The sequence below is a fragment of the Cherax quadricarinatus genome, chromosome 5, assembly GCF_038502225.1.
Source record: "Cherax quadricarinatus isolate ZL_2023a chromosome 5, ASM3850222v1, whole genome shotgun sequence".
In the NCBI taxonomy this organism is placed as follows: Eukaryota; Metazoa; Arthropoda; class Malacostraca; order Decapoda; family Parastacidae; genus Cherax; species Cherax quadricarinatus.
The window spans coordinates 57,495,771-57,518,457 of NC_091296.1; the positions used below are offsets into that span (position 1 = coordinate 57,495,771).

The following is a 22,687-nucleotide window of genomic DNA, read 5'->3' on the forward strand; positions in this document are numbered from 1 at the left end:
AGGCAAGGCTCAACGCAGTTGAACCGGCGATCCAGTTTACACTAGAAGAAGAGTCCAATGACAAGCTACCTTTCCTCGACGTCCTCATTCACAAAGTAGACAACAACCTAAGATTTCAAGTTTATCGGAAACCCACCAATAAAAATGATCTCACACACTTCTATTCCAGTCAAGATACCAAGACCAAAAGAGGCATCATCATCGGGTTTTTCCTAAGAGCATACCGAATTTGTAGTCCTGAGTTTCTTGACGAGGAGTGTACATACATTCACCAAACATTCACTGAGTTACATTTTCCTTCTTTTTTCATCAAAGACTGCAAGAAAAGAGCTCTTCAGATCATAAATTCTCCACGCATCAACACCACTCCCAGCAAAGTTATAATTCTTCCCAACAGCCAGGTTGCACTGAACATCTCAAAAGTACTTTCACAAGCTAACACCAGAGTCGCCATCGCTTCTAGCACTTCAATAAAGGATATAACCAGGACAAAATCCAAGCACCACGAACCAGTCAATGCAGGAGTTTACACTATACCCTGTGGAGGCTGTGACAAGATTTACGTAGGTGAAACAGCCAGAAACCTCGACACCCGCCTCAATGAACACATTTACGCATGTAGGAACGATAACTTGAACAACGCCTGTGTACAACACCGAAATTCCACCAATCATCTCATGAAATTCAGAGACGCCCAATTAGTGATCAAAGAAACTAATTTCCGCAGACGCAAGTGCCTCGAATCAGCACTGATCGCTGTTTCGAATACAATTAAACAAAACAACGGCAGCTTCACCATTTCCGAAGTCTTAGCAAGAATCCTCCTGAAAACAGTAAACCCTGCCATCACATAGTCTCTCCTGTTATACTACACAAAGCACAGAGAGTGAACACTGAAACAAGCTGCCTCATTCCAGTCTATATTTGTCCAACCTATTTTTATGTTACCCAAGTAATAGCTTTTATATCCTTTCACTCATGTACGTATTAATTGCTCTACTATATTGTATTACTTTTGTCACTACCACTACTACTACTACTACTACTACTACCACTAGTGAACATCGAAATGGTACCTCACTAGTATTACACCTCACTCTGAGCCTTTATATACCCTCTGTGTCCATGTATTGTTTGTAATGGCTTGATAAAGCTCCTGGAGAGCGAAACGTTGCCACAATAAATGTCACATTAGTTGCACTTGTGTCCTTTTACTTTACATATTGTCGGTAATTCTACCAACTTTATTACAAGATTACCATCATTTTCACCATCACTACTACTACCAGCATCTCCACTGCCATCACCACAATTAGTAATAACACCCCTACTACTACCATCAGGACTTAAAAAAAAAAACGTGACGGTCTAGTTTTGAGACTGATCGCGGGCTCAAACCCCACCCGTGGTATGGTATGTTTGCAATCGTGTCATTACGATTTCGTGAGTCATGTTGACGGCATTGAGGGGACTTGAGCTAAAGCTCGTCACGGCCATGCTAGCGGGAGATTCGTCTGTAAAAACTTGCATTTGTTGTCACAGTGGTGCCTATGCTAGCCGTCCTATGGTGTAGAAATATACGTACATAGTTGGATGAATCTTATTGAAGTTAGCTTGCCCAGTGGCTAACGCGACGGTCTGGAGTTTTGAGAGTTAACAGGACTTACCACCACATCCACTATCACCAATACAACCATCAAGTACTATAATAACTGAGACGACTGCCACCACTATTACCACCGAATTTATAACTACTACCACCACCACTATAACCACTGTTACGACCATCACAGGATGTGACAGAGTTAATAAGTAACAGGAACGAGTACTGTTATATGTGATACCTCGATTATACACACCTATTCAAATTATCATCTGATATGGTGCAAGTGTTGGGAAAAACTGGAGAATATAACCCTGATAATTAATTAAGAACGAAGAAACATAGCAGGTCTGCGCCTTTTTGAAGTGTTCAGTATTATGTTTAAAAAACTAGAAAGGTTACCTGGAGGTTATTCCGGGGATCAACGCCCCCGCGGCCCGGTCCACGACCAGGCCTCCCGATGGATCAGGGCCTGATCAACTAGGCTGTTACTGCTGGCCGCACGCAGTCCGACGTACGAGCCACAGCCCGGCTGATCCGGCACTGACTTTAGGTATCTGTCCAGCTCTCTCTTGAAGGCAGCCAGGGGTTTATTGGCAATTCCCCTAATGCTTGATGGGAGGCTGTTGAACAGTTTTGGGCCCCGGACACTTATGGTGTTTTCTCTTAGTGTACCAATGGCGCCCCTACTTTTTATTGGCGGCATTTTGCATCGCCTGCCCAGTCTTTTACTTTCGTAGGGAGTGATTTCTGTGTGCAGATTTGGGACCATTCCTTCCAAGATTTTCCAAGTGTAGATTATGATATATCTCTCCCTCCTGCATTCCAACGAGTACAAGTCAAGTGCTTTCAAGCGTTCCCAGTAGTTAAGGTGCTTGACAGAACTTATACGTGCAGTAAAGGATCTCTGTACACTCTCTAGATCTGCGATTTCACCTGCTTTGTATGGAGATGTTAATGTACAGCAGTATTCCAGCCTAGAGAGAACAAGTGATTTGAAAAGGATCATCATGGGCTTGGCATCTCTCGTTTTGAAAGTTCTCATTATCCATCCTATCATTTTCTTTGCACGTGCGATCGTGGCACTGTTGTGATCCTTGAAAGTGAGATCCTCAGACATTACTACTCCCAGGTCCCTTACATTATTTTTCCGCTCTATTGTATGGCCGGAGTCAGTAGTATACTCTGTTCTAGTTATTATCTCCTCCAGTTTTCCATAACGGAGTAGTTGGAATTTGTCCTCATTGAACATCATATTGTTTACCGTTGCCCACTGGAAAACTTTGTTTATATCTTCTTGGAGGTTAACCGCGTCCTCAGCAGATGACAGCCTCATGCAGATCCTAGTATCATCCGCAAAGGATGATACGGTGCTGTGGTGTATATCTCTGTTTATGTCTGATATGAGGATAAGGAATAAGATGGGGGCGAGTACTGTGCCTTGTGGAACAGAGCTCTTCACTATGGCAGCCTCCGATTTAACTCTGTTGACCACTACTCTTTGTGTTCGATTTGTTAGGAAGTTGAAGATCCATCTCCCCACTTTCCCAGTTATTCCTTTAGCACGTATTTTATGGGCTATTACGCCATGATCGCATTTGTCAAATGCTTTTGCAAAGTCTGTGTATATTACATCTGCATTCTGATTTTCTTCCAGTGCATCCAAGGCCATGTCATAGTGATCCAGTAGTTGTGAGAGGCAGGAGCGACCTGCCCTGAACCCATGTTGCCCTGGATTGTGCAGATTTTGGGAATCCAGGTGATTTGCAATCCTGCTTCTTAGCACTCTTTCAAAGATTTTTATGATGTGGGACGTCAAAGCTATTGGTCTATAGTTCTTAGCTAATGCTTTGCTGCCACCTTTATGGAGTGGGGCTATATCCGTTGTTTTAAGTGACTGTGGAATTTCACCCATGTCCAAGCTCCTCCTCCATAGTGTACTTAGGGCACGCGAGAGGGGTTTCTTGCAGTTCTTAATGAAAACAGAGTTCCACGAGTCTGGGCCCGGGGCTGAGTGCATAGGCATGTTGTCAATGGCTTTTTCGAAATCTATCGGAGTTAGGGTAATGTCGGAAATCTGGCATACATTTATGGAGTTTTGAGGCTCATTCATGAAGAAATCATTTGGGTCGTCGATCCTCAGACCGATTAGTGGTTCACTAAACACAGAGTCGTACTGGGATTTCAATATTTCACTCATTTCCTTGTTGTCGTCTGTGTAAGTCCCATCCTGTCTGAGTAAGGGCCCGATACTAGATGTGGTATTTGCCTTGTTTTTGGCATATGAAAAGAAATATTTGGAATTTCTTTCAATTTCACTAATAGCTTTAAGCTCCTCCTGCCTCTCCTGGTTCCTGTAAGAGTCATTTAGCTTAAGTTCGATAGTTTCCACTTCCCTGGTCAGCGCCTCCTTTCGTGTATCAGATATTCTAGCACTCCTGAGGAGCTCAGTGACTCTTCGTCGTCTTCTGTAGAGGGAGCGTCTTTTTCTCTCCAGTTTACTCCTGCTCTTCTTCTTTCTTAGGGGAATATGCCTAGAACATGCTTCGGCTACCAGGAAGTTGATCCTTTCAAGGCACTGGTTTGGGTCCATGTCATTTAAGACATCTTCCCAACATGTTTCGTTTAGGACATGGTTTACCTGGTCCCAGTTGATGTTCTTGTTGTTGAAATTGTATTTTGTGAAGACACCTTCACAGGTACATGCATTCTGCTGTTCAGGACCCCTATGCATGTACGTCTGGACTTCGATTAGATTGTGATCGGAATTAGTTGTTTTTGATATTCTTATGTCTCTTATCAGGTCCTCATTATTTGTGAAGATAAGGTCAAGTGTGTTTTCTAGTCTTGTTGGCTCCACTATCTGCTGGCTTAAGGTGTGTTTTTCGCAGAGACTTAGTAGCTCATGTGTGTGTGACCTTTCATCTGCGCTACCTCTGGGGATTGTTTCAGCTATAACATTATTTGCTACATTTTTCCATTTTGTATGCCTTAGGTTGAAATCACCAAGCAGTAAGATGTTTGGGGATGGAGCTGGAAGGTTTTCCAAACAGTAATCGATTTTCAGTAGCTGTTCCTTGAACTGTTGGGAGGTTGTATCTGGTGGCTTGTATACAACCACAATGACTAGGTTTTGGTTCTCGATCTTTATTGATAGAACTTCAACTACCTCATTTGTGGTGTTCAGCAACTCCGTGCAGATAAGGGACTCTTTGACATACAGGCCAACCCCCCCTTGTTGCCTGTTTTTTCTGTCGCATCTAAAAAGGTTGTAACCACTTATCCATATTTCACTGTCAAAGTGATCTTTTGTGTGAGTCTCTGTGAAGGCTGCAAACATTGCATTAGACTCCACTAGAAGTCCACTGATAAAAGGTATTTTGTTGTTGGTGGATGGCTTAAGGCCCTGTATATTAGCAAATATGAACGAGGTTGTATTCTGTGTTTGTTGGGGGGATTTTGTTATTGGCATCAGTAGTTGTAATTCTGGAGGGCCATGGGTGGCCACTGGCTGCGCCTCCAGTCCAACAACAAGGTAACCTAATGTTTGATATAGGGATTATTGTTAATATATTATTTTTGTATTATATTCCTGAGAAGCTCTAAGCCCATAGGTTCTGCAGTACCTTGAGAATAGGAGGCAATCAGATTTGATCCGAGGAAGGGAAGGGCATCTCCAATTCCTTGAATTGAGAGCCCTCTAGAAGCACCATTACTTGAAAAGGTGTATAGGTATAGTTCCCTTCCTTCAATAGGAACCAACACAAAACGCTAAATTTACCTCCTGTCTGTCAGGTACTGAGAGACACCAAAAACAGGCTTCAGAATTATATATTTATTATTTTTAATACCCTGTAAGTACTTGGAAAGAAATGACTCGTACTTATAGTATATGCAAATAAAACTTATCATTTTCTTAATACGTATATTTCACTTGTACTTAAATACTTTTATAATTAGGTTTTTCACATAAATACTTTAAATATATCAATTATATTGTGTTCATTATAGCAGTGTTAGGTGAGGTCTCTTAAACTTGCTGTAAAACTTAAAAAAAAAAAAGTTAATTTTCAGTGAAAAAATAAACCTATTAATCCATAAATGAAAATTTTACAAAAGTTAATTTTTTTATGTCAGTTCGGCCTAATTGCTCAGTTCGGCTTAATAAACTCGACACACAAACACAACGCAAAATATTCGTGGTCATGCAGTGACTGGGGAGTGATTGGAAGACGAGTTTGATTCGAAAATGGCAGTACAAATTCCTTAGATCAAAGGTCGGGATGATCAGGATGCAGAATGATCCTCCCAGATCAGACTGTCTTGAGTCACCTTACTGCCTGCACATGTTCTTTACTAGTTAAGGAAGCCAAACTGATCACGCTTCAGGGGTCTTTTCAAAATGGTGACCCGTCACTGGCCACCGGAGGAATGTCGGAGTTTGTGCAAGTGGGGCACAATTTATAGCCCAATGGCGGGAGCAGCCCAGTGGCAAGGGCCCGGTGTGTCGTCTTTAGTTCAAGTAGGATGCCGCTTACAGCCTTATGGCAGGGACAGACCTATGGCGAGGGACCGGCATGTCTTCTTCACATCTCCAAGGTATATATGTATATATATATATATATATGTACACTGGAGCCGGGTGTAGGTAATAGCTTACACTGAGAACTCGGTGAGGATGGGGGAGGATGCGGTTGGTTGGGTATTGGAAATGACCTACTCTCTAATTATCCTTCAACAGGTTCACCTACGGAAGCCTTGTTACAACTTACTACCTCTCAGTGACTAAGTTTAAACAGTTTTCCTTCAGTTCGAGGCGAAAACTTCAGAGTTGCGCCGAGGCCTACTAGTAGAACATCCAGTGCAAAGGCCTCACTGTTGGGTAGTAACGACGGGTGATGTGTACATAAAAGGCAAAGACGTAATCAGCACAATCTGATGATTTGCACTTAATAAGAATTTCTCGTTCATCGGAAGTACTTGCAGGTTCCAGTCCTTATCATGAAAAAGGTTTAAACATTTACTTGCTCCTGTCATAAGAGAACACGTTGATCCCTTTATTGTAGAGCGTGCGTGTAGCCCAGAACATTTAAGGGCATCAAACACCTGTTATTGCTCAATCTCGCGCGGCTAGAATTGTAACCTATCCCTCGACGAAGTTGCAAATCTGGCACCAGTTGCTGGAGATACGTCGACTAGTTAATAGGCTAGAGTCGCGTTCGTAATTACCACACTGGATCACACTCGCTTCTATATCAGAGGTGTACCTACAGCAGGTGGATCTTCACCAGACGTGCGCTAGACAACATTCGCATCTACACCAGACGTGCGTTGCACTATTTTTACTGTACACCAGACGTTCGCTGGACCACGTTTACCTCTGTCAGACGTGCGCTGGATCACTTCTACGCCAGGCGTGCGCTGAACCACGCCTACCTCTACGTCAGACGTTCGCTGAACCACGCTTATCTCTACGATAGACGTACACTGGACTACTTTTATCTCTACGCCAGACGTGCGCTGGACTACACTAACGCTTCGTCAGACGTGTGCTGGACCACATTCATTTCTATGCCAACCGTGCGCTGGACCATTTACTACACCAGACGTGCGCTGGACCACCTACTACGCCAGACGTGCGCTGGACCACTTACTACACCAGACGTACGCTGGACCACTTACTACACCAGACGTACGCTGGACCACTTACTACACCAGACGTACGCTGGACCACTTACACTAGACGTACACTGGACCACTTACTACGCCAGACGTACGCTGGACCACTTACACCAGACGTGCGCTGGACCACTTAGTACACCAGACGTACGCTGGACCACTTACACCAGACGTACGCTGGACCACTTAGTACACCAGACGTACGCTGGACCACATAGTACACCAGACGTACGCTGGACCACTTACACCAGACGTACGCTGGACCACTTACTACGCCAGACGTACGCTGGACCACTTAGTACACCAGACGTACGCTGGACCACTTACACCAGACGTACGCTGGACCACTTAGTACATCAGACGTACGCTGGACCACATAGTACACCAGACGTACGCTGGACCACTTACACCAGACGTACGCTGGACCACTTACACCAGACGTACGCTGGACCACTTAGTACATCAGACGTACGCTGGACCACTTAGTACACCAGACGTACGCTGGACCACTTACACCAGACGTACGTTGGACCACTTAGTACACCAGACGTACGTTGGACCACATAGTACACCAGACGTACGCTGGACCACTTACACCAGACGTACGCTGGACCACTTAGTACACCAGACGTACGCTGGACCACATAGTACACCAGACGTACGCTGGACCACTTACACCAGACTTGCGCTGGCCCACTTACACCAGACGTACGCTGGACAACTTACACCAGACGTACGCTGGACCACTTACACCAGACGTACGCTGGACCACTTACACCAGACGTGCGCTGGACCACTTACACCAGACGTACGCTGGACCACTTACACCAGACGTACGCTGGACCACTTACACCAGACGTACGCTGGACCACTTACACCAGACGTACGCTGGACCACTTACACCAGACGTACGCTGGACCATTTACACTAGACGTACGCTGGACCACTTATTACGCCAGACGTACGCTGGACCACTTACACCAGACGTGCGCTGGACCACTTAGTACACCAGACGTACGCTGAACCACTTACACCAGACGTACGCTGGACCACTTAGTACACCAGACGTACGCTGGACCACTTAGTACATCAGACGTACGCTGGACCACTTAGTACACCAGACGTACGCTGGACCACATAGTACACCAGACGTACGCTGGACCACTTACACCAGACGTACGCTGAACCACTTACACCAGACGTACGCTGGACCACTTACACCAGACGTACGCTGGACCACTTACACCAGACGTACGCTGGACCACTTACACCAGACGTACGCTGGACCACATAGTACACCAGACGTACGCTGGACCACATAGTACACCAGACGTACGCTGGACCACATAGTACACCAGACGTACGCTGGACCACTTACACCAGACGTACGCTGAACCACTTACACCAGACGTACGCTGGACCACTTACACCAGACGTACGCTGGACCACTTACACCAGACGTACGCTGGACCACTTACACCAGACGTACGCTGGACCACATAGTACACCAGACGTACGCTGGACCACATAGTACACCAGACGTACGCTGGACCACTTACACCAGACGTACGCTGGACCACATAGTACACCAGACGTACGCTGGACCACATAGTACACCAGACGTACGCTGGACCACATAGTACACCAGACGTACGCTGGACCACTTACACCAGACGTACGCTGGACCACTTACACCAGACGTACGCTGGACCACTTACACCAGACGTACGCTGGACCACATAGTACACCAGACGTACGCTGGACCACAGTACACCAGACGTACGCTGGACCACTTACACCAGACGTACGCTGGACCACATAGTACACCAGACGTACGCTGGACCACATAGTACACCAGACGTACGCTGGACCACAGTACACCAGACGTACGCTGGACTACACTCCTTCCCGCTGAAAAAACACACATTGTGTTACATCGCTTGAACAGTCAGAAGTTGTTTATCTTCCGTGAAGCAGTAACTCAACCAAATTCAACCCAAGTCGAGAGAGAGAGAGAGCAATTTTTTCTTATCTCTATTAAGCGGACGGAAGATGGGAACCTCCGAAACCCAGAACCCACACGAGTTTAGCGCTTCACATAATACCAGTATGCCCCTAATTCTTAGTGGATTAGCGTCATTAATTTGGTGGTACCTCATCAGTGGGAGGCGGCGGATAAATCAACGCGCCCACTCAAAAGAGTGATTACAAAACACTGTGAAATTTTGAAGCGGCCATAATGGTCCCAGGTAATCAAATGTCGACACAGTTTATGGTGGGAACGCTGCCACATGTCGCCACGCGCAACCAACCCTCAGGGGCACTACTCGGCTACGCTTCTTGTACTCTTAAGACCGATTTTCTTCCTCCTCGCATCCGGATTCTCGCTTTTAAACACTGCAAGTCTGTCATCCCGTCTTGACTAAGATTATTGCCAATTATACTCGGTTCTACGAGGCTGCGAAGACTAACAAATAAAATTTGATTTTTTTTTTTGGGGGGGGGGGGAGGAGGGCGTTTTGTAACTTTCCAAATGTTGTATAAGTTGATGCTTTACGATAAATTACTTCTGTAAATTTCCACTAAATAACATAATGTAAATCGTGAAATTATTTGACAATACTTAGAAATTATCGTCCGTACTTAATTCTACTTAACTTCATATGCGCTATAAAATCCTTAAAGGGGATTGTCTCCCTTCAAGCGCCGGTGAAGGGCTCTTGATCCAAGGAACCGGATTTGTTGTGATCCCTCCCCCCATCTCTCCTTAAATCGAACCTGGGTGTCTTTCATTTACCAGGCGCTACATGACCCCTTATGGGTTTAGCGCCTCTTGTTAAGAAAAAGGGAGATTGCCTTTATTCCCGTAAAGGGCTCTTGATTAAAGGAACTGGAACAACCCTTCCCTTCCTTGGATCAAACCTAATTAATCTCAATTCCTCAGATGTTGCATAACCCTTACAGGTTTACTGTCAGCAGAATAATAATAATAATAATAATAATAATAATAATAATAATAATAATAATAATAATAATAATAATAATAATATAATGATTTTACCGGATTTTTTAATTTTTTTCATAAATTTGTAGTAAAAATGTATAAACTATAGATAAGAATATAAATGGGAATAAATCAGTAATATATTACACTAGGATAAGTATTCTACCATATGAGAACCGGAAGCCTGTTAAATATTTTGCACTGGCAGGATTGCTGGTGTTATTTTTTTCCTCGTGAATCAATACACTTATCTCAGTTTCTGAATAGTTCTTACCATACCACGGGCGGGATTTGAACCCGCGGTCAGTCTCAAAACTCCAGACCGTCGCGTTAGCCACTGGCTAACGCGACGGTTTTGAGACTGACCGCGGGTTCAAATCCCGCCCGTGGTATGGTTTGTTTGCAATCGTGTCATTACGATTTTGTGAGTCATGGTTCTTACTCTCGTAATATTTCCATTCGAAGTCTGGTCTGAGACCGAACATCGGGGACCAATGATCAGGACTGGTGTGGGTGGTGGTCGGCCTGGTCTCAGTAGCTAGTATGGGCGGCCAGGATGTGGGTGGTGGTCGGCCTGGTCTCAGTAGGTGTAGGTGATATGCGGGCAGTACTGATGTGGATTATAGGTGGCTGGCACTAATGAAAGAGGTAGGCGCTGAAGTTGGACTGGTATGGGCAGTGGATGTCCCGACATGGGCGGCGAAGACCTGTGTGGGTGGTGGGCGGCCTGAGCTGGACTGGTATGGTCGGTGGGCGGTCAGAGTATCGTGCTACCAACCCATTTGATGCTACGAAATGACACGCTTTACCGCATCGCTGGCAACCATCTTGTAGTTACCGTGAATTCGTCTCGTTAGGTCTGGACTCTTGCAGTCCGCAACACTGGTCCTAGACCTCTCCGCCTAGCCCAGGGGGTCTCCTCGTCTCCAGACCAGTTTTTTGCCACGCAACTGCACCCCCCCTGGAAGTTTGCAAGATCCAGGGAAGAGGGACCTGGGGTGAACCAAGCCGATGCAAAATTAATCGCGAACGAAGCGTTCTGAAACCTTTTCGACTGACAAAATGACAAGGTGCGCGCCAATGATGTCATTTTCAGCTTGTTGTCACAGAACCCATTGCTTTTCCTACCGTATTTATTGCACATTGCATATATTTATTGATGTTGCAGACACCTTTCACTGCATGTTGCAACGCTTAGCTTAATATTGTTATTAATAAGTGGAGTGCGCCTTCCTTCTCTGGCTGAAGTGTGTCGCTCTCCCACTGAACCTCGCCGTCCCCACACCTGCCCTCAGGGATATTACCTGATTAATTATATCGCAATATATGTGTGTGATATATAATAGTTAGTTCTGTTGGGTTGTAGGTTTGTGATATATAATAGTGCTGTTGGGTTGTAGGTTTGTGATATATAATAGTGCTGTTGGGTTGTAGGTTTGTGATATATAATAGTGCTGTTGGGTTGTAGGTTTGTGATATATAATAGTGCTGTTGGGTTGTAGGTTTGTGATATACGATAGTTAGTGCTGTTGGGTTGTAGGTTTGTGATATATAATAGTTATGTTGGGTTGTAGGTTTGTGATATATAATAGTGCTGTTGGGTTGTAGGTTTGTGATATATAATAGTGCTGTTGGGTTGTAGGTTTGTGATATACGATAGTTAGTGCTGTTGGGTTGTAGGTTTGTGATATATAATAGTTATGTTGGGTTGTAGGTTTGTGATATATAATAGTGCTGTTGGGTTGTAGGTTTGTGATATATAATAGTGCTGTTGGGTTGTAGGTTTGTGATATACGATAGTTAGTGCTGTTGGGTTGTAGGTTTGTGATATATAATAGTTATGTTGGGTTGTAGGTTTGTGATATATAATAGTGCTGTTGGGTTGTAGGTTTGTGATATATAATAGTGCTGTTGGGTTGTAGGTTTGTGATATACGATAGTTAGTGCTGTTGGGTTGTAGGTTTGTGATATATAATAGTTATGTTGGGTTGTAGGTTTGTGATATATAATAGTGCTGTTGGGTTGTAGGTTTGTGATATACGATAGTTAGTGCTGTTGGGTTGTAGGTTTGTGATATATAATAGTTATGTTGGGTTGTAGGTTTGTGATATATAATAGTTAGTTATGTTGGGTTGTAGGTTTGTGATATATAATAGTTATGTTGGGTTGTAGGTTTGTGATATATAATAGTGCTGTTGGGTTGTAGGTTTGTGATATATAATAGTTAGTTATGTTGGGTTGTAGGTTTGTGATATATAATAGTTAGTGCTGTTGGGTTGTAGGTTTGTGATATATAATAGTTAGTCATGTTGGGTTGTAGGTTTTTTTTTTATTATTATCACACTGGCCGATTCCCACCAAGGCAGGGTGGCCCGAAAAAGAAAAACTTTCACCATCATTCACTCCATCACTGTCTTGCCAGAAGGGTGCTTTACACTACAGTTTTTAAACTGCAACATTAACACCCCTCCTTCAGAGTGCAGGCACTGTACTTCCCATCTCCAGGACTCAAGTCCGGCCTGCCGGTTTCCCTGAATCCCTTCATAAATGTTACTTTGCTCACACTCCAACAGCACGTCAAGTATTAAAAACCATTTGTCTCCATTCACTCCTATCAAACACGCTCACGCATGCCTGCTGGAAGTCCAAGCCCCTCGCACATAAAACCTCCTTTACCCCCTCCCTCCAACCTTTCCTAGGCCGACCCCTACCCCGCCTTCCTTCCACTACAGACTGATACACTCTTGAAGTCATTCTGTTTCGCTCCATTCTCTCTACATGTCCGAACCACCTCAACAACCCTTCCTCAGCCCTCTGGACAACAGTTTTGGTAATCCCGCACCTCCTCCTAACTTCCAAACTACGAATTCTCTGCATTATATTCACACCACACATTGCCCTCAGACATGACATCTCCACTGCCTCCAGCCTTCTCCTCGCTGCAACATTCATCACCCACGCTTCACACCCATATAAGAGCGTTGGTAAAACTATACTCTCATACATTCCCCTCTTTGCCTCCAAGGACAAAGTTCTTTGTCTCCACAGACTCCTAAGTGCACCACTCACTCTTTTTCCCTCATCAATTCTATGATTCACCTCATCTTTCATAGACCCATCCGCTGACACGTCCACTCCCAAATATCTGAATACGTTCACCTCCTCCATACTCTCTCCCTCCAATCTGATATCCAATCTTTCATCACCTAATCTTTTTGTTATCCTCATAACCTTACTCTTTAATTTTCTTCTTTTGCACACCCTACCAAATTCATCCACCAATCTCTGCAACTTCTCTTCAGAATCTCCCAAGAGCACAGTGTCATCAGCAAAGAGCAGCTGTGACAACTCCCACTTTGTGTGTGATTCTTTATCTTTTAACTCCACGCCTCTTGTCAAGACCCTCGCATTTACTTCTCTTACAACCCCATCTATAAATATATTAAACAACCACGGTGACATCACACATCCTTGTCTAAGGCCTACTTTTACTGGGAAAAAATTTCCCTCTTTCCTAGGTTTGTGATATATAATAGTTAAATGCATTTAGGTCGTAGGTTTATGATATATAATAGTGCTGTTGGGTTGTAGGTTTGTGATATATAATTGTTTGTCATGCTTTATTATTTTACTCATCCATTTCATGCTTTAATAATTTACGTATTTCACTTGTGTTGTATTTTGTTAGGAGTAATGGGAAAGTCTTCTGATGCGGGTTTTAGTCAAGCGATAACCTGCTCAGTTGAGCTTTTGGTCATTTGACCTAGCCCTTATCTTGGTTTACCTGTCTACCTGGAAAGTGTTCCAAGGGTCAACGCCCCCACGGCCCGATCCATGATCAGGCCTACCGATAGATCAGGGCTTGGTCAACCAGGATAGTCAGAAACTCATTTTAGGAACCTCTCCATTTCCCTCGTAAAGACAGTTGGGGTCTATTGGTAATGCTCCTTATGTATGATGGTAGTTTCTTGAATAGTCTTGGGCCTCTTATACTTATTGCTTTCCATTAAGGGTATATTGCACCATCTGCCGAGACTTGCTTTTGTAGGGAGTGATTTCTATGTGCAGATTTGGAACTAGTTCCTCTAGGATTTTTCAGGCCTAAATTATGATGCATCTTTTTCATCTGCGTTCCAGTGAATACAGTAATTAAGGTACTTAATTGCACTTTTGCGTGCAGTGAAGGTTCTCTGTACCTTTTCCAGAGTGAGTTACTGTTTTTTACCTGAAGAGTACCTGAAGTACGTTTCTGGGGGTCAACATCCCCGCGGCCCGGTCCCAGACCAGGCCTCCTGGACAGTGAAAGGCTAATTAGCCAGGTTGTTACTGCTGTCTGCATGCAGGCCAACATACGAAATACCTCGGCTGGTCAAGCACTGATTTCGGGAATGTGTCCAGTTCCCTATTGAAGACCGCCAAAGGTTTGTCGATAATTCCCCTAATGAACGGAGAGGGGCTGTGAAAGAGTCGACTTAGTGTACTCGTCTCGCCTCTGCTTGTTAATGGAGGTATTTTACGCCGTCTTCCAAGTCTCTTATTGTCATAAATAGTGATTTCGGTGGTTTGGGACCAGTCCTTCCAGGATTTTCCAGGTGCAAATTATGTACCTTTCTCGCCTATGTTCCAAGGAATACAGTTGAAAGGATTTCAATGTTCCCAGTAGTTCTCTTGCTTGAGTAAGGCAGTGTATAAAAACAGTGAAAGTTCTCTGCACGTTTTCCAGCTTGGGAATCTCGCCTGACTTACAGGAGGCCGTCAGTATACAGCAGTATTCCAACCTGGAGAGAACCAGTGACTTTAATTAAACAGTATTACTATTGGCTTAGCATCTCTTGTCTTGATAGTTCTAGTTATCCAGCCTATCATCTTTCTTGTGGTAGCAATGATAACACTGTTGTGATCCTTGAATGTAAGATCTTCCGACATCATTGCTCCCAAATCTCGCACATGGAACTTTCGGTCTGTTTAGTGATTTGAGTTTGTCCTGTACTCTATTACAGTCTTTATTACATTTTTTTCTGGAAAGCAATTTAAACTCGTCCTAGTCAAACATCATATTGTTGCCCAAGGCTTACAGGAAGACTTGATTTATATCCAAGAGTGTGGGTCCGGAGCAGAGTGCATGGGCATGCTGTCAATGGCTTCTTCAAAGTCAACTCGGGAAAGAGCTACATCAGAAATTGTGGGGATGTTGACAGTGTTTTGAGTTTCACTCATGAAAATCTCGTTCGGGTCTTTGATCTGTAGACTGATGAGTGGTTCACTGAATGCAGAGTCATGTTGTGACTCGCTCATTTCTTTGTCATCAGTGTATGTTTCATCTCATTTAAGTAAAGGCATTATACTGGATGTGGTTTCACGCTGGATTTTGCGTAGGTGAAATATTTGGGATTTCTTCTAATATAATTTATGGCTCTTAGCTTCATCTCTCTCTTCTGGACTCTATATGATGCAATCAGTTTGTGCTCGATGTTCTTCATTTCTCTAACCAGAGTTTCCCTTCGTGCTTCAGAGATTCTGCTGCCTTTCAGATCTGATATCCGTTGTCTTCGCTAGTAAAAAGAGTCCTCTCTCTCTCTCTCTCTCTCTCTCTCTCTCTCTCTCTCTCTCTCTCTCTCTCTCTCTCTCAAGTTTTCATCTTCTCTTTTCTTGTAAAGGTATATGTCTGGCATGTTTCGAGCACCAAAGAGCTCACCTTCCTAGGAACTCGTTTAGATCTTGGGTGGTAATGCCATCATCTCAGCATATCTTGCTAACTTCGTGATTTATTTGATCCCTGTTGATGTTCCTGTTGAAGCTCAATCTGTTGAAATCTCCTTCGTGATTAATCAAATTTCTCTGTTCCAGGCCATTGTGCACCCAGATCCGTATCTTGATTATGTTGTGATCTTAGATTACAGTCTTCGACACTTTTAGCTCCCAGACTAGGTCGGCTCAGCAATCTGCTGGCTTAAGGTAAATTTATTGCAGAAGTTTAGCAATTCTGTTATGTGCGAATGTTCCTTCAAGATAATTGCAGGAACGCTCTCGACAATTACAATCCTTGCTGAAGTCTTCCATTTAAGATGTCACTAATTGAAGTCTCCAAACAACAGGATATTTGAAGATGGGTTTAACAGTTTATCAAGACAATGATCGATCTCCATTAACAGGTCCTTGAACTGCTGGGAGGTTGTGTCCGGAGGTTTATACACAAACACAACAATTACATTCTGGTTTTCGATTTTGACTGCCAGAACTTCGACCACATTATTAGTTATGTTCAGTAGCTCAGTACATACGAGCTTCACCCCGTTAATAAATCTTACAAGAAGTAATGGCAGAAATGCCACTCCAGACGGTAAGATTACTGTATATTTCGCCATAACATTGAGGCCCTCGTCACTGTCTTTTATCTTTTTGTTATATTTTGTAACTACTCAACCCTGTACGACCCTTATGGGTTTAGCGCTTCCCCGTGTAAATAATAACCATTAGTTTTTATTGCAGTTTTGTTTGAACATTGGAATAATTTAGGCATTAGAATGCCACCTTTATGTCAGCAATATTGGGTCAGCCGTTATTCCTAGTTTTCATTTATCAAACAGTTCCTTGATGTTGAAAGACTTGATCCAAGGAATTGGAACCTATCTTCCCTTTATCGGATTTAACGTTATTCCATTATCCATGCGATGCAGGATTCTTACGGGTTAGGCGCTTCCCATGAATATAATATACATGTATGTATTACGATATTGGGGGACACTTTTTTATTTTTAATTATTAAATGAAGGTGTAACTACGACAAACATCGGGGAGGAGTACAGCTTTTAGTTAACTAAATGACAACCTCAACGAATGGGAAGGTTGAACCCTCTTTCCCCGGGGGCTTATAGGAGGTTCCCCATCCCATGCTGTCACCTATTTACTGGGTGCTGCAGCAGCACAGTTGCCACGATAACTGCGCTGGGTGTGCCGTTCCTCAGCATGAACCGTGACTGACCACAAGCAATGCTTCCCTCACAGTTTGACTCACTGAAGCTGCCAGCCTCTCTAAGAGTTCTGGTTAGCAGTAATCTAAAATCAAGACAACAGTGCATTAGTGTTCGCAATAAAGCGAACAGAATCCTTGGCTTCATATCTAGAAGTATAAATAATAGAAGTCCTCAGGTTGTTCTTCAACTCTATATATCCTTGGTTAGGCTTCATTTAGACTATGCTGCTCAGTTCTGGTCACCGTATTACAGAATGGATATAAATGCTCTGGAAAACGTACAGAGGAGGATGACAAAGTTGATCCCATGTATCAGAAATCTTCCCTATGAGGATAGACTGAGGCACTGAATCTGCACTCTCTCGAAAGGCGTAGAATTAGGGAGGATATGATCGAGGTGTATAAATGGAAAACAGGAATAAATAAAGGGGATGTAAATAGCGCGCTGAAAATTTCCAGCCAAGACAGGACTCGTAGCAATGGTTTCAAGTTGGAAAAATTCAGATTCAGAAAGGATATAGGAAAGCACTGGTTTGGTAACAGAGTCACGAAATCGTAATGACACGATATTGTGTCATTGTGGCTAGCTGGTCTAGTGGCTAACGCGACGGGCTGGAGTTTTGAGACTCTCTGACCGCGGGTTCAATCCCGGCCGGGGTATGGTTTGGTAACAGAGTTGTGGATGAGTGGAACAAACTCCCGAGTACAGTTATTCAGGCTAAAACGTTGTGTAGTTTTAAAAATAGGTTAGATAAATACATGAGTGTGTGTGGGTGGGTGTGAGTTGGACCTGACTAGCTTGTGCTGCTGGGTCTGGCGCCGTGCTCCTTCCCAGACTGGGTGGGTCATTGGGCTAATCCGGGGAGTGTGGGTCATTGGGTTACTCCGGGGGGGATGACATGGACCTGCTCCGCATGGGTCAGTAGGCCTGTTGCAGTGTTCCTTCTTTCTTATGTTCTTATGTATTTTCTCTCTGTTATCTGTGCTACCGTGCTAGCATTCCTCCTCCCCACATACATCTCTTCCCCTCCCCGCCCATACCTTCTCCCCCTTCCCATATATATCGGTTCTCCTGACACCACCTATATCTTCCTTCCCACCTTGCCTCACCATCCATCTCTTCTCCACCTATTTTTTCCTATCTATCTTTTCTTCCTAAGTCATCTCTTATTACATTTTCCTTCTCACTTATTATATCTTAACCAACCATTTCTTCCGCTACTGCTGGTTCTTCCCTGTCCGCTTCTCCCCTTCCTTCCTACTCATCCCTCCTCCCTCCTAACACCTCCATCAAAGCAAAGAAGCGTGTACAAAAGCACTTAAGATTTAGACAACGTTTCGCCCAGGGTTGAAGTTTGTGTGTTCAGACTTACCTGGAGTGAACCTTCAGAACTGTTTATGTTTCCTTTGTTTTCTCTGCATTACGGTTACCTGGAGGTTATTCCGGGGATCAACGCCCCCGCGGCCCGGTCCATGACCAGGCCTCCCGATGGATCAGGGCCTGATTAACTAGGCTGTTACTGCTGGCCGCACGCAGTCCAACGTACGAGCCACAGCCCGGCTGATCCGGCACTGACTTTAGGTATCTGTCCAGCTCTCTCTTGAAGGCAGCCAGGGGTTTATTGGCAATTCCCCTAATGCTTGATGGGAGGCTGTTGAACAGTTTTGGGCCCCGGACACTTATGGTGTTTTCTCTTAGTGTACCAATGGCGCCCCTACTTTTTATTGGGGGCATTTTGCATCGCCTGCCCAGTCTTTTACTTTCATAGGGAGTGATTTCTGTGTGCAGATTTGGGACCATTCCTTCCAAGATTTTCCAAGTGTAGATTATGATATATCTCTCCCTCCTGCGTTCCAACGAGTACAAGTCAAGTGCTTCCAAGCGTTCCCAGTAGTTAAGGTGCTTGACAGAACTTATACGTGCAGTAAATGATCTCTGTACACTCTCTAGATCTGCGATTTCACCTGCTTTGAATGGAGATGTTAATGTACAGCAGTATTCCAGCCTAGAGAGAAGTGATTTGAAAAGGATCATCATGGGCTTGGCATCTCTCGTTTTGAAAGTTCTCATTATCCATCCTATCATTTTCTTTGCACGTGCGATCGTGGCACTGTTGTGATCCTTGAAAGTGAGATCCTCAGACATTACTACTCCCAGGTCCCTTACATTAGTTTTCCGCTCTATTGTATGGCCGGAGTCAGTAGTATAATCGGTGGGGGCAGTAAGTGGGTGGCGGGGGGGGCAGTAAGTGGGTGGCGGGGGGGGCAGTAAGTGGGTGGCGGGGTGGCAGTAAGTGGGTGGTGGGGGGCAGTAAGTGGGTGGCGGGGGGGCAGTAAGTGGGTGGCGGGGGGCAGTAAGTGGGTGGCGGGGGGCAGTAAGTGGGTGGCGGGGGGGCAGTAAGTGGGTGACGGGGGGCAGTAAGTGGGTGGCGGGGAGCAGTAAGTGGGTGGCGGGAGGGCAGTAAGTGGGTGGCGGGGGGGCAGTAAGTGGGTGGCGGGGGCAGTAAGTGGGTGGCGGTGGGCAGTAAGTGGGGGCGGGGGCAGTAAGTGGGTGGCGGGGGGCAGTAAGTGGGGGCGGGGCAGTAAGTGGGCAGCGAGGGGCAGTAAATGGGTAGCGAGGGTAGTAAATGGGTGGCGGGGGGCAGTAAGTGGGTGGCGGGGGGCAGTAAGTGGGTGGCGAGGACAGTAAGTGGGTGGTGGGGGGCAGTAAGTGGGTGGCAGGGACAGTATGTGGGTGGCGGGGAGCAGTAAGTGGGTGGCAGGGACAGTAAGTGGGTGGCGGGGGGCAGTAAGTGGGTGGCGGGGGGGCAGTAAGTGGGTAGCGGGGGCAGTAAGTGGGTGGCGAGGACAGTAAGTGGGTGGCGGGGGGCAGTAAGTGGGTGGCAGGGACAGTAAGTGGTGGTAGGGGCAGTAAGTGGGTGGCGAGGACAGTAAGTGGGTGGCGGGGCAGTAAGTGGGCGGCGGGGGCAGTAAGTAGGTGGTGGGGGCAGTAAGTGGGTGGCGGGGGCAGTAAGTGGGTGGCGGGGACAGTAAGTGGGTGGCGGGGACAGTAAGGGGGTGGCGGGGACAGTAAGTGGGTGGCGGGGACAGTAAGTGGATGTCGGGGACAGTAAGTGGTGGGGGGGGCAGCAAGTGGGTGGCGGGAACAGTAAGTGGGTGGCGGGGGCAGTAAGTGGGTGGCGAGGACAGTAAGTGGGTGGCGGGGACAGTAAGTGGGTGGCGGGGCCAGTAAGTGGGTGGCGTGGCCAGTAAGTGGGCGTCGGAGACAGTAAGTGGGTGGCGGGGACAGTAAGTGGATGTCGGGGACAGTAAGTGGATGTCGGGGACAGTAAGTGGGTGGCGGTGACAGTATGTGGGTGGCGGGGACAGTAAGTGGGTGGCGGGGACAGTAAGTGGGGGCGGAGGCAGCAAGTGGGTGGCGGGGACAGCAAGTGGGTGGCGGGGAGAGAAAGTGAGTGACGGGGACAGTAAGTGGGTGGCGGGGACAGTAAGTGGGTGGCGGGGACAGTAAGTGGGTGGCGGGGGCAGTAAATGGGTGGCGGGGACAGTAAGTGGATGTCGGGGACAGTAAGTGGGTGGCGAAGACAGTAAGTGGGTGGCGGGGACAGTAAGTGGGTGGCGGGGACAGTAAGTGGATGTCGGGACCAGTAAGTGGGGCGGGGGCAGCAAGTGGGTGGCGGGAACAGTAAGTGGGTGGCGGGGGCAGTAAAGGGGTGGCGGGGACAGTAAGTGGGTGGCGGGGACAGTAAGTGGGTGGCGGGGACAGTAAGTGGGTGGCGGGGACAGTGAGTGGTTGTCGGGGACAGTAAGTGGATGTCGGGGACAGTAAGCGGGTGGCGGGGACAGTAAGCGGGTGGCGGGGACAGTAAGTGGGTGGCGGGGACAGTAAGTGGGTGGCGGGGACAGTAAGTGGGTGGCGGGGACAGTAAGTGGGTGGCGGGGAAAGTAAGTGGGTGGCGGGGACAGTAAGTGGGTGGCGGGGACAGTAAGTGGGTGGCGGGGACAGGCAACCCATTCTCATTTCATAGCTACTTAATTTTTTTCATTTCCTAAACGTCAATATATTCACGTCATCTTTTTTATCGTGGTCATTTTTTTTAAACTATGTTAATTTAGGCTAAGTTGGGATACATTACACAAGCCTTTCATGTCCCATGACCTCACCTTCAAGCACCACAACAATGTCACTATCACATCTGCCAGGAAACTGATAGGATGGATAATGAGAACATTCAAAACGAGAGATGCCAAGCCAATGATGATCCTTTTCAAATCACTTGTTCTCTCTAAGCTGGAATACTGCTGTACATTAACATTCCCATTCAAAGCAGGTGAAATTGGAGATCTAGAGAGTGTACAGAGATCCTTTACTGCACGTATAAGTTCTGTCAAGCACCTTAACTACTGGGAACGTTTGGAAGCACTTGACTTGTACTCACTAGAGCGCAGGCGAGAGAGATATATCATAATCTACACCTGGAAGATTCTGGAGGGACTGGTCCCTAATATGCACACAGAAATCACTCCCTACGAAAGGAAAAGACTTGGCAGGCGATGCAACATACCCTCAGTGAGAAGCAGGGGCGTCACTGGTACACTAAGAGTAAACGGAATAACTGTCCGGGGCCTAATTAAAAGTCGGTGCCGGGTTGTGGTTCGTACGTTGGACTGCGTGCAGCCAGCAGTAACAGCCTCGTTGATCAGGTTCTGATCCACTGGGAGGCCTGGTCATAGACCGGGCCGCGGGGGCGTTGATCCCCGGAATACCCTCAAGGTAGGTAGATATTGTGATTTTCATTTTTCAGAAAAAAAACAAAAACAAAAGGAACACTCGTAAATAAATAAAAAAAAAAAGCAGGGAGTGTACGAAACGTTCCCATTTGAACGTTTCTGTTGGTGCGAGGATAGTGTGAGGCTGGAGTGTAGTCTGAGACCTCCCCCGTTTCCCTCTCCCGCTCCTTCCCCTGTTAACTGAGGCAGTAAAGTTTACTGCCTCGGCATATATTACACCAGCCTCCACACCTCACTTGACAGTTGTTTTCACACCTTGTGGGGTTGCTCGCAAGTCCTGCCCCCTACCTTCCCCTCCCATTCCCATGTGTGCTGCTGCCGCCACCTCATTGTCTCCAAGCACCTTCCTTTCCCACCCCAGTCCATTCTCACGCCCCTCCCATCTCCCGCTTCAACCCATTTTTACGCCCCCTCCCATCTACCTCAACCTATTCTCACGTCCCCTACCATTTACCTCAACCCATTCTCACGCCCCTCCCATCTCCTACCTCAACATATTCTCACGTCCCCTACCATTTACATCAACCTATTCTCACGTCCCTTCCCATCTCCAACCTCAAACCTATTCTGACGCCTCTCCCATGGCAACATTGTGGCATCACCAGACATTCGTACAACTCTGAACGTTCCCTGGTTA

The 22,687-nt window shown here is 45.9% G+C and overlaps 1 protein-coding gene across 1 annotated transcript in view; it reads left to right on the forward strand.

Moving 5' to 3' along the window:
* The window catches only part of ft (cadherin-related tumor suppressor fat), a 512,494-nt gene that overhangs the window by 385,268 nt on the left and 104,539 nt on the right, over nt 1-22,687 (forward strand). The window lies entirely within an intron of this gene.